Genomic DNA, 12,824 nt, shown 5'->3' with positions numbered 1-12,824 from the left:
TGGTCCATTGTTTTCTTCCTTTCGGACATCTTTAACTAATTTTGAGGTCAGAGTAGTTCTGGATTCAGATTCACAGGATGAATTTGAAATATACTCCCTCTTCCTCTATTTTCTGAACAATTTTATAATAAACTAGTATTATTTTTCTTTCTATTTTTGGTTTGGTTTGGGTTTTTTTTGTAGAATGAATTTTGATTATTAAATTATTTTATTTGTAGATTAATTTTCATTTCTTATTTTTAACTTTTTAAAAGAAGAATGGAGATTAATATAAAGTAATAAAATATATACACCCAGGTTTTATGATTTGTCCAAAAGTTATAAAGTTATATTGATAGTAATTCAATAGCAACTTTCAGCAAATAATTTTCTGGTGTTTTTCCAAAATATTCATCTCAGTATTCATAAATTCAACAGTTTATTGTTCTGTAATACTTAATTACATTTATTTTATTTTATTTTTAGATTTTTTTTTTATTTATTTATACATGAACTGGGGTACAGACCAGTTGCACAGGAGGGGAGAGGATTCACCAGAGACATAGCAGGGAGCAGAATAGACAGATAGACCGAAAGCCCTGCTGAGGGGAGCAGCAGGCAAGACAGGAGAAGTCTGCAGCGCCATGTGGGTATCTCCCTGGCCAGCCAGGAATCGAACCCATGCTGCAGAGGCTGTGGACATCTTCACAGCACTGCGCTCAAGTGCCTGCATCAACAGGGAGGCCCCTTAATTACATTTTATAATTATAGCAAGAGGTGCTATTAGGATAAAAGGTTTTGATTACAAGCACAAATGAATTTTAAGACTCATATGAACAACACTATCCAGATTTTTTTTCTAAATTCTGTAAATATCAATGACTATATTTTCAGAGGAAGTGAAGATCACAGCTAATCTAGACAGACATTTAAGCAGAGACTAATTTTAGAGGCTCTATATCCTATTTATTTGTTACACCCTCAAAATTATTTTTTTAATGGAAATGAATTCATGTTCACATTTTATACTAGAAATTATTTCCATTCTGTGGAAGCATTGGCTTCTCAACTTAAGTAACTAAAAGAAAAAAAAATCATTATGTACTTTATGGATGTTTATAAATGTTACTAAAGATGTCACATTGTCATGGCACATTTACCATTTAACACTCAGTAATTTATTATAAGAATGGCAAGAAAATATCAAGTGACTATCAAGTGAAATAGTAATTATGAATCTTTTAAATGTTTTATTTAAAACATGCCATTACTGGACACACATTTATGCATAAACGTAATATAGTGAAGCTATGTATGACAAGTAAGTTCTGCAGTGCCCATGCACAGGGACTTCTTAATCTCTTCACAGCAGGGAATGTCTGCTTTGTATTACTTCTGAGATTGTCAAGATATTGTGGAGTTAGAAGAAAGCATGATAGAAATTCCAATGACTATAAAACTGAATGTGATCTTTTCCTCCACACACAGCATAGCAAAACAAAAACCAATGACTGGAGTTGCTCTGTATTAGCAGTATTTGTGCTTCAGCCCATCATATAAGATCCTCCAATATGAGCCTTTAAACTCAATGATATTTTTTTAAAAAACAACTTAATAAGTGTCATAGACTAATTGTGTTCCAAAATTCATATATTAAAACTAATATAATAAACTACTCTGATGAAAATAATACCATAAACTCCAACCTAGTAAAGTGCATGCATGCGCACATACATACATACATTTATCAAGTTCCCTTTGCTATTATTTTAAAGAAAGGATTGTAGCTGAATATAATTAAGTACTATGATTTATGCTCCTTAATATTCACCATGCCTCTGTCTGGAACTTATTTTTATAATATTTTTATGTGATTAGTAAAGCTAGTGGATTTCCACAAAGCAAGTCTCCTGTGTTTTTATTATTTATATTAAAAGTGAAAATATTATTTTAGTAAAAAAATTAGCATAAATAAAACCTTCACTGATGGCTAGATAGCTAATGCATTTTTCTTCTCACAATTTTATTAATGAGAAACTTTCACTAGAGTGGGCTTGTAGTTAACTCTGTCATAGCAGACTACTACTTTCTTATTGGCCCTTCTTATAAAAGCTCAAACGTAATCTCAACCAAATCAATATCTCCCCTATGTGACACTGTCCATATTTCTATTCTTTAAAAAAAATATGTTGATACTGATACATTCAGTAGAATGTATAGAATAAAAACTATTGAAAATTGATAATTTCAAATTCATTCAAGCAAAAATTATGGCTAAGGGATGAAGTTGTGTTTAGAATGGTTTAATATATATAGTGATTTCAACCTAATATATATATATATATATATATATATATATATATATATATATATAGCGATTTCAACCTTAGTTTAGAGACCCACATATAATGCTACAATGGTCTTCATATGTTAACACCAATATATGAAATATCTAGGAAGCTGTATGTACACAAAAACTTTAGACCAACTGTGCAAGCAATTTTACAGAGTAATTTATGAAACATGTTATGGCTTATAAAACCAGTACAGAGTTAAGAGATCTGCTAGGTTGAGAGAATCAATTTAAAAAAAGGAAAAATAAAAAAAATATGAGATTAGCTTTATGTGACATACTCTTAAAATCATCAGTCTAGCTTTATGTGACATACTCTTAAAATCATCAGTCTTATAGTATCCTGACAGTAAGGGAGAAATTAAATTAGATTTAAATATAAGGGTGACATATTTTATTTATTTATTTTTTTTATTAGATAATAAATTTTATTGTTATATTCCCCATACAATTGCAGCCCCCCATTCTGACCCCAATCCCTCCCCTCCCGCCCCCGCCCCCCTAAAAGTGTCTCTGGTTCATAGTTTTTTGTTGATTTTGATTTTCACTTTCTTATAGTTATTCATTTTCCTGGTCCCTTATTTAAGTTTTCTAGATTCCTGCTATGAGTGAGACCATCCGGTATTTTTCTTTTTCTTTTTGGCTTATTTCACTGAGCATGATCCCTTCCAGCGCCATCCATGTTGCTGCAAATTGCATGTGTTTATCTTTTTTGAATGCTGAGTAATATTCCATGGTATATATGTACCACATCTTCTTGATCCAGTCATCTATTTTTGGGCATTTGGGTTGTTTCCAAAGCTTAGCTATTGTAAACAGTGCTGCTATAAACATAGGAGTGCAGGTGTTCTTTGGAATTGATGTTTCTGTGTCCTTTGGGTAAATTCCTAGGAGTGGAATTGCTGGATCATATGGAAGCTCTATGTTTAGTAGGTCCAGAAATCTCCACACAGCTTTCCACAGTGGTTGGACCAGTTTGCACTCCCACCAACAGTGCAGAAGAGTTCCTTTTTCTCCACACCCTCGCCAACATTTTTTGTTGCTAGTTTTTTTAATATGTGCCATTCTCACTGGTGTAAGATGGTATCTCATGGTAGTTTTAATTTGCATTTCCCTGATGACAAGTGATGTTGAACATTTTTTCATATGCCTGTTGGCCATTTGCATTTCCTCTTCTGAGAAGTTTCTTTTTAGCTCTTCTGCCCATTTTTGACTGGATTGTTTTCTTTGTTGTTGTTGAGTCTCATCAGCTCTTTGCAGATTTTTGTGATCAGTCCTTTATCATTAGTGTTGTGTGCAAAAATGTTCTCCCAGTTGGTGGGGTTTCTCTTTGTTTTTGTTATTGTCTCTTTTGCTGTGCAGAAGCTCTTTAATTTGATGTAGTCCCATCTATTTATCTTCGCCTTCACTATCACTGCTTTGGGTGATGTGTCTGTAAAGATGTCTTTGATGTGCAAATCACGTAGTGTTTCGCCTATATTTCCTTCTATATATTTTATGGTTTCAGGTCTTATGTCTAGTTCTTTAATCCATTTTGAGTTGATTTTTGTGTATGGTGTGAGGTAGTGGTCAAGCTTCATTCTTTTGCATGTAGCGACCCAGTTTTCCCAGCACCATTTATTGAACAAACTTTCTTTGCTCCAATGCAGAGTTTTTGCTCCTTTGTCAAAGATTAGTTGACCATAAATCTGTGGGTTTATTTCTGGATTTTCTATTCGATTCCATTGGTCTGTATGTCTGTTCTTGTTCCAATACCATGCAGTTTTGATGATTATGGCTTTGTAGTATAGTTTGAAGTCTGGGAGTGTGATGCCTCCATTCCCTTCTTTTTTTTTCAGGAGAGCTTTGGCTATTCGGGGTTTTTTGTGATTCCATATGAATTTCATCAATAATTGTTCTATTTCTTTGAAGAATGACATTGAAATTTTGATTGGAATAGCATTGAATCTGTATATTGCTTTTGGTAGGATGGCCATTTTAATAATGTTTATTCTTCCAATCCATGAGCAGGGGACGTCTCTCCATTTCTTTGTGTCTTCTTCTATTTCTTTTAACAGTGTTTTATAGTTTTCTTTGTATAGGTTCTTTACCTCTTTTGTTAGATTTATTCCCAAATATTTGATTTTTTTGTGTTCAATAACGAAAGGGATGGTTTTTTTGATTTCTTCTTCTTCAGATTTATTGTTTGTGTATAGGAAGGCTACTGACTTTTGTGTGTTGATTTTGTATCCTGCCACTTTACTGAACTGATTGATGAGTTGAATTAGCTTTTCTGTGGAGTTTTTGGGGTTCTCTATGTATAATATCATATCGTCTGCAAATAGTGATAGTTTGACTTCTTCTTTTCCTATTTGGATTCCTTGGATGTCTTTCTCTTGTCTTATTGCCCTGGCTAGGACTTCCAGTATTATATTGAAAAGCAGTGGTGAGAGTGGACATCCTTGTCTTGTTCCAGATCTTAATGGAATTGCTTTCAGCTTTTCACCATTGAGAATGATACTGGCTGTTGGCTTGTCATAGATGGCCTTTATGATGTTAAGGTATGTTCCTTGTATCCCAAGAATTTCAAGGGCTTTTATCATGAATGGGTGTTGCACTTTGTCGAAAGCTTTCTCAGCATCTATTGATATTATCATATGGTTTTTATATTTCTTTTTGTTGATGTGTTGGATAACGTTGATTGATTTTCGGATGTTAAACCATCCTTGTGTCCCTGGAATGAATCCTACTTGGTCGTGGTGAATTATCTTATGGATACATTGTTGGATTCTGATGGCTAGAATTTTATTGAGGATTTTTGCATCAGTGTTCATTAGGGAGATTGGCCTGTAGTTTTCCTTTTTTGTGTTGTCCTTGTTCGGTTTTGGTATTAGTGTAATGTTGGCTTCATAGAACGTGTTTAGTATTGTCCCTTCCTTCTCAATTTTTGGGAAGAGTTTGTGAAGGATAGGCACTAATTCGTCTCTGAATGTTTGGTAGAATTCATTTGTAAATCCATCAGGTCCTGGGCTTTTGTTTTTGGGGAGGTTTTTGATTACCATTTCAATTTCGCTAATTGTAATTGGTCTGTTTAGGTGCTCTATTTCTTCTTTATCTAGCTTTGGGTGATTGTAGAGTTGTAGGAATTTGTCCATCTCCTCTAGATTGTTAAACTTGTTTCCATATAACTGTTCACAGTAGTTACTGATTATTCTTTTGATTTCTGCTGTGTCCGTTGTGATTTCTCCTCTTTCATTGATGATCCTGTTTATTTGTGCTTTCTCCCTTTTTTCCTTTGTGAGCCTGGCTAGGGGTTTGTCTATTTTATTGATTTTTTCAAAGAACCAGCTCTTGGTTTCATTGATCTTTTGGATTGATTTTTTAGTTTCAATTTCATTTATTTCTGCTTTGGTTTTTATTATTTCTTTTCTTCTACTGGTTTTGGGGTTTTTTTGTTGTTCTTTTTCTAGATCTTTGAGCTTCGAGATTAGGTTGTTTCTTTGAGTTCTTTCTTGTTTCTTGATGTGAGCTTCTATTGCTATATATTTTCTCTTATTACTGCTTTTGCTGCATCCCATACATTTAGGATATTGGTGTCCTCCTTGTCGTTCAATTCAAAAAATTTTTAATTTCTTCTTTGATCTCCTCATTAGTCCAGTGGTCTTCCAGTAGTGTGGTTTTTAATCTCCATGAGGTAGGAAAGTTCCTTGCCTTCTTTTTATGGTTTATTTCTAGTTTGATGCCTTCATGGTCAGAAAAGATGGTTGATATGATTTCAATCTTGGTGTATCTGTTGATGTTTGTCTTGTGCCCCAGTATGTGATCGATCCTGGAGAATGATCCGTGTGCGCTTGAGAAAAATGTGTACTCCGTTTTTTTGGGGTTTAGTGTTCTATAGATGTCTGTTAAGCCCAATTGCTCTAGGTCCTTATTTAGAGCTTTGGTTTCTTTACTTATTTTTTGTCTTGTTGATCTATCCATTGTTGATAGTGGTGTGTTGAAGTCTCCCACTACGTATGTGTTTTCTCTGATGTCTATTTTCAGAGAGGACAACAGTTGTCTGATATATTTTGGTGCTCCTTCGTTTGGTGAGTATATGTTAATGAGTGTTATTTCTTCTTGAAGTATTGTCCCCTTGATCATAATGTAGTGACCATTGGGGTCTCTTTTTATCTTTTTGAGTTTGAAATCTGTTTTATCTGATATAAGTATAGCTGTTCCTGCTTTCTTTTTTGGCCCATTTGCTTGTAGGATTGTATTCCATCCTTTAACTTTGAGCCTATTTTTATCTTTTATAGCTAAATGTGTTTCCTGGAGACAGCAAAAGGTTGGGTTTTGTTTCTTAATCCAGGCTGCAACTCTGTGTCTTTTTATTGAAGAGTTTAGTCCATTTACATTTAGAGTTAATATTGATATGTTAACATCTGTATTTGCCATTGTTTTTGTCTTTCCTTTGATTTTATTTATTTATTCTTTTAATAACTTTTTTTTTTTGGCCTTCTTTCATTGTTATTCGTCCCTCTGAGGTTCTGGCTTTAGGACTCCTTGTAGTATTTTTTGGAGTGGGGGTTTAGTTGCAATGAAATTCTGGAGTTTCTGTTTGTCTGGGAAGGTCCATATTCTTTCTTCAAAGAGGAAGGAGAGCTTTGCGGGATAGAGTATTCTTGGTTGGCATCTGTTTTCTTGGAGTCTGTTGACTATGTCCCTCCACTCTCTCCTTGCCCGTAGTGTTTCTTCGGAGAAGTCTGATGTCAGCCTGATTGGCTTTCCTTTGAATGTGATCTGTTTCTTCCCTCTTGCCAGCTTCATTATTTTTTCCTTGTCCTGGATTCTGGGAGCTTTACTATTATGTGTCTTGCTGTATTTTTCCTTCGTCGTGGAAGTTTGGTGTTCTTCTTGCTTCTTGTATATCAATTTTCAGCTCCTTCTTCACATTTGGGAAGTTCTCTTCAATTCTCTCTTTGAATATTTTCTCTGTTCCTACTTCTCTCTCCTCTCCTTCTGGTATTCCTATAACTCTTATATTTCCTTTCCTCATGGAGTCAGATAGTTCCCGAAGTCTTTCTTCATTCTTTTTCCTTCGTACTTCTCTTTCCTTTTCTGTTTTGGTTCTTTTTATTTCTGTGTCTTCAAGAGTACTTATTCGTTCTTCCATTTCATCAATTCTGCTTTCATTGCTTTTCCCAGAATTCTTAGTTCTTCCATTAATTCTTTGATCTCCTGCATTTCTTTTACTTCCCTCTTTAGGGACTCAATTTCATTCTTCTGATCGTTGATTATTTTTCCCTTATCATTGTTTTCCTTTATGACTTCTGTCAGTTTTTAATCACGGCAATTTTAAATTCTCTTTCTGGAAGGCTCAGAAGTTCTTCCAAGTTACTGTCGTTGCCATCTGGGGGCTTGTTTTCTTTTTGTGGTGTGCTTTTTCTCTGGAGAGTTGCTAGGTTGCGTGTGGTTCTTCTCCTCCCTACTGTCTGTTTTCTAATTTGCCGTATGCGTTGGGACACTGTGTTGTTGGGACTGGCCGGCATCTTGGGTGGGCTTCTCTGCTCCCCTCTGGTTCTTCCAGGAGTCATCTGTCAGTTTCAAGCAGTCTTTACTGGAGAAAGGTCCCTGTTCTAAAATGCCGATGTGGGGACACACTCCCCTGTGCGCCTGGTCAGCCCCGGCGGTGGGTTCCTGCTCCCCCTCTGAGCTTGGACTGCAGGCCAGAGGGGGTCTGGCGTGGGCGAACTTCCCCCGCTCACCTCTGGCTCCTGAGGAAGCCTTCTGCAGGTAGTCTTTACTGAAGAAATGTCCCTATTCTATAATGGTGATGTGGGACACACTCCCTGCGCGTCCGGTCTCAGGCACACTCTTCTGCGCGCCTGGTCTGCCCCGGCTGTGGGTGCTCGCTCTCCCTGTGGGCTCAGACTACTTGTTCGGAAGGGGCCCGGTGTGGGCTAACTCCCCAGCTGGCCACTAGCTCCTTCAGGAGCCTCTGCTGGCTTCAAGTCGCTAGGTGGCACCAGAGATCTCTCCTAGAGCCCTTGGGGAGCTGATTTTCCACCCCGTGGGACAGGAAACAGAGCGGGGATGGTAGGGTACACCTCAACGGCTTTGGGGTGCTGTGTCTGCCTTGTGCCCCACCGTCGTGGGGAACCCACGCCCCTAATTTCGTGCCCCGGGTCTCAGTTCCAAAGCCCTCAGTTCCAGGACGCGGGCTGTAGCCCAGATCAGTGGCGCGGGAATGGCGCCTTTTGCACCCCGCTCCTTGCCTGGGCGCCTGGTTCCTGCTCACTCAGGGAGGGACTTTCACCCCCGTGAGGGCCTCCGCACGTCTCCCCGCAAGCCTAGGTCGCAGGCGCGGGGAACCTGAAGCGCGCCGCCAAGCGCGCTGCTCTCCGCGCAAGCTTACCGGCAGCCAGGGCTGTGTGCACGTCTCCCGGGGTCTTTGTTCTTCTCTAATGGCGCCCGAGCCGTTCGCTCACCGCCGCGGCGGATCCTGCAGGGTTCTCCACAGCTCCCGTTCACGGGGTGTGGTGGCTGCAATAGTTCCTTTCCACTCACAGTCCCGCTTGCTGCGTCGTTCATTCTTGTTGGCCGTTTTGGTTTGTTGTTTTCCTCCTCTCTCGCGGTTGGAGAGTGCCGCCTCTGTGGGTGGGGGAGGGGAGCAGGGTTCTGCGCTTCCCTCCCTTCTGGTCCTCTTTTATGGCCACTTTCTTCTTCGGGTAGTTTGCTGGCGTCACCCGTTTATCTTCCGTGTCCCGGTTCTCACTGGAACCTGCCGCTTTTCCTCCCTATTAACTTTTTTTAATGGCAGATCTTACTCGCAGCGTCTCCTCGCCGCCATGTTGCTCCGCCCCCCCCCAAGGGTGACATATTTTAGATTTAACTGTCAGCCTGCTTGCTAGGCAGCCTTATACACTTTTGTTTACAGCAACCACAAATTTTCAATGATGATCTATGAGAAACCCTGTTTTTCTTTCCTACAATCCTCACTGAAGTCTTCGAGACTGGTAAGAGAATCTACATTTATGTGAAGGCTTTTCATTTGTTGTCTTGGAAAGGTTTCTTTCCAATGGACATACATGTTGATTATTTTTGCAACTGACTTTAGGGGATCCCAGGTGTAGAAAGACTTTTACAGTTTTCTTTATATCAAATATCATCCACTATCTGAAATAAAAAAATAACAACTGGAAAGATTGGAAATATATCTACAGAGTTCCTGAACAATCAGTGGAAGACAGAAACATTTATGTTTGCCTGTAGCACTTTCTCACGCCCTAATGACAGATTAGGCAAATCAGATTATTTGAAATTATGCAGACAGCATAATAGGTAAACCTGCCTTTAACTGGCTAACAACTAAATGAAGGGATCCTTTGACTCAAGCATTTGATTCTGTAAAGAACCCTAAAAGTATTTAGCCTAATCCACCCACATTGCAAGTGAGAAACATGTCTGGAAATATTAAATGATTTCCCTAGGTTACCTAAGCATTGAGGTATATCAGGTTGAGAACTCCATTATGATATGCACTTATATTGAGATAAATAGATGTGAATATATAGATCCATTTATGAATTCTATAAAATTAGTGTTTTACAAATATAATGTGAAAATATCAATTTGTTTGAAAATATTATTGAGGTATTTTACATTTTAATGCCTCAAAGAATTTTGTCTTGATATGTCCATTTTAGAATTTTAAAACACAGATATAATTTTACATTTAGAAATTCAATATGCAGAGTTAGTATAGAACAGTTAATATGATTATGGGGGAAAGGAAATCATAAAGAACAGCTTCAAAACAAGACTTATAGACTCAGTTTTCTTCTTTTTTAACTCAAACATAGTTACAAAACTGGAAAATAATAACTACAACAGCACAAAATTCTGGATGTCATTTAAAAAATATTTCAGTGACATATCAGTTTACTGATATGATTTAAAACATTAGTTTTAATGAAGAAATTAAAATAAAAAACAGAGTAAACTGTTCCTGTCTATAGCATTGCTGTAACTGACACTGGCACTGGCCCTTGTCATCTGACTACTGGACTTTCTATGGGAGCAATATAATTGAGTTAATATTATTTCTGGACTCTTAAATCCTGCATTTTCTAATTTTATGCTGAACTCTTTCCCAGTTAATGTACTTAAAACAATTTTAACATGTTATTTTAAATTTTAAAAAAAACAATGGAAAAATTTTTGCAGTGTATAATTGCAAATTACCTTTTGTGAAGTTGCAATCAGTCATCACTAAGGTGAAAGCTGCTTCCATTTTTATAGAACTATTTGTTGTATTAGCCTTAATTTTCCTAAAGGAAAAGTAGCTGTTCCTCTTTTTTTTTTTCTTTTTTTTGGTAATCCCCATTTGAGCAAACTCATCCAATTTCTCTTTCTTCTTCTGACTTATTTTGTTTAATATCATCACCTCCATCTATGTGGTTGCAGTGACAAGATTTCATCATCTTCTATAACTGAGTAGTATTCCATTGTGTATATATAGATATATAACATAGCTTCTTTATCCAGCCAAAACAAAGGAACAGAAAAAGTAAACCAAAACAAAACCTGAACATCTGACTGAAGAGTTGAGACTGACTGAGGGGGAAAGGAGACTAGGGGAGTCGAGCAGGAAGGAACTTAATGAGCTATGATGGAGGATTATTGGTGCTTTGATGGGGTGGGCATAGTGTGATATAGAGGTGTGCACCTATATTCCTAAACCTTATACAATGTTGCAAGCCAACATTACCTCAATAATAATTTATACAACTTAAAAAATAAAGGTAAAGTAAGTGTTCAATAAGAAAACTCTGGGTAACAGTTTACAAATCTTTTAAAACCTGTGACACTGCAAGATACTTTATATTTACAAATCTGGTAAGATATCTGATACGTGATTTTCTCGTTTCATTTCTTAACATTAAGGAGCTTGTGTACTGTTTAGTGAAAAGAAGTAATTCAGCATTTATGTGTCAATTTTATTAAGGTAAACACTATTACCTTTTCCTGTTTCCAGTTGCCCATCACTTAAAATTCCAAATGTACATATCTTTAAATGCACCAGCGCAAGTGAGTATGATACACATACCGTGATAAGCTACCACTAAGAGCTTAGTAAATAAACATCCTAAAACAAATATTAATCAAAATCACAGATATGCCTGACTAAACAGATGGACTTGGCCTCATGCCTTCAAGGTCAAGAACAGAGTTAATAGAACTAGTAAGGTAGAGTAGAATATGTGAGGATTCTTCACAGGAAATACATGGCCTTTGTCATCTCCTCGTACACTTCTTCCAGTAAAAATGTAGGGATTGAACACAGCTTTTCAACTAAATCACTTATAACAGACATTGGAAAAAAGAGCCAAATTGTGAATTACAAAGAAAACTGTGCTTTTGATTAACACCTGCAGTAGTAAACTTGTACAACTTTCAGCCTCCTCTTTTTAACCCAACAAAATGAGTTAAAACAGGATTATTCATGAGAGATAAACAATTCTCTAATTTAGGTCTGTTTGCTGGCTGTTAGAATTTAGGCAAGAATGCAATGGTTAATGAAATCAGCAAGTATTCCATCAAGGACATTGATTTTTCTGACAAGATTTTAGGGTCTGGGATGTATAAAGTAAAGAGCAGTGGGACTGGTTGCTAGAACATGTTAGTAAATCTGACTTTTTGTTTTCTATTTGCTTTCATCTAGATTTCTCTTTTTTCCCCTCTTTTTTTTTCCCCTAATTTATACTTGAATAACAATGAAGTTGTTTGGAAGAATAACAGGATTGTTTTCCTTGAAAATAAAGACTTTTGGGCCTCCCCGGTGGCGCAGTGGTTGAGCGCTGGGTTGCAAAGCTGCCCGTGGCCTCTGTGGCGCCGGCTTGATCCCTGGCTGCTCCCCGGCCACCGGAGGAGGGTCCCACATGGCGCGCAGACCTCTCCTGCCGCCCGCTGCTCCCCTCAGCAGTGTACTTTGGTCCTTCTGCCTGCTCTGCTCCCTGCTCTGGCTCTGGTGATTTCTCTCACCCTCCCGCACTTCTGACTGTACTCAGTGCATGTATAAACAAAAAAAACAACAAAAAAAAATAAATAAATACAAACATGCTTCTATAAAAAAAAAAAAAAAAAAAAAGAAAATAAAGACTTTTTTCCTGAATAAAAAATGTAGAGGATAGAGATCTTTGAAATAAATTACAACCATTTGGCTTAAAAATATGTTATTATTAAATCTTCTATTTCTATTTAAGTATTGCTAGAATAAGACTTCTATTAACACTGAGATAATTGCTGCTCCTTTTCTGGACCTCTGTGTCCATAGTTACTGTCATTTTAGCAGGGGGAGGAAGAGAATAGGTATAGGTGAAGCAAGAAAAAATATATACATTTTCAGAGCTTAAAATTTTGGTATGGAGAAGCCACAATCAGTAGTTTGATTAATCATCTCTACTGATAAATGGAATTTAACTCATGTTAAAAACCCAAAAAGTAAATGAAACTGCAGTAGGTTCTATGG

The sequence above is a fragment of the Talpa occidentalis genome, unplaced genomic scaffold (assembly GCF_014898055.3).
Source record: "Talpa occidentalis isolate TD23 unplaced genomic scaffold, MPIMG_talOcc4v2.1, whole genome shotgun sequence".
NCBI classification, from domain to species: Eukaryota; Metazoa; Chordata; class Mammalia; order Eulipotyphla; family Talpidae; genus Talpa; species Talpa occidentalis.
The sequence above is the reverse complement of the archived record's forward strand: the minus strand, read 5'-3'. Positions refer to the sequence as shown.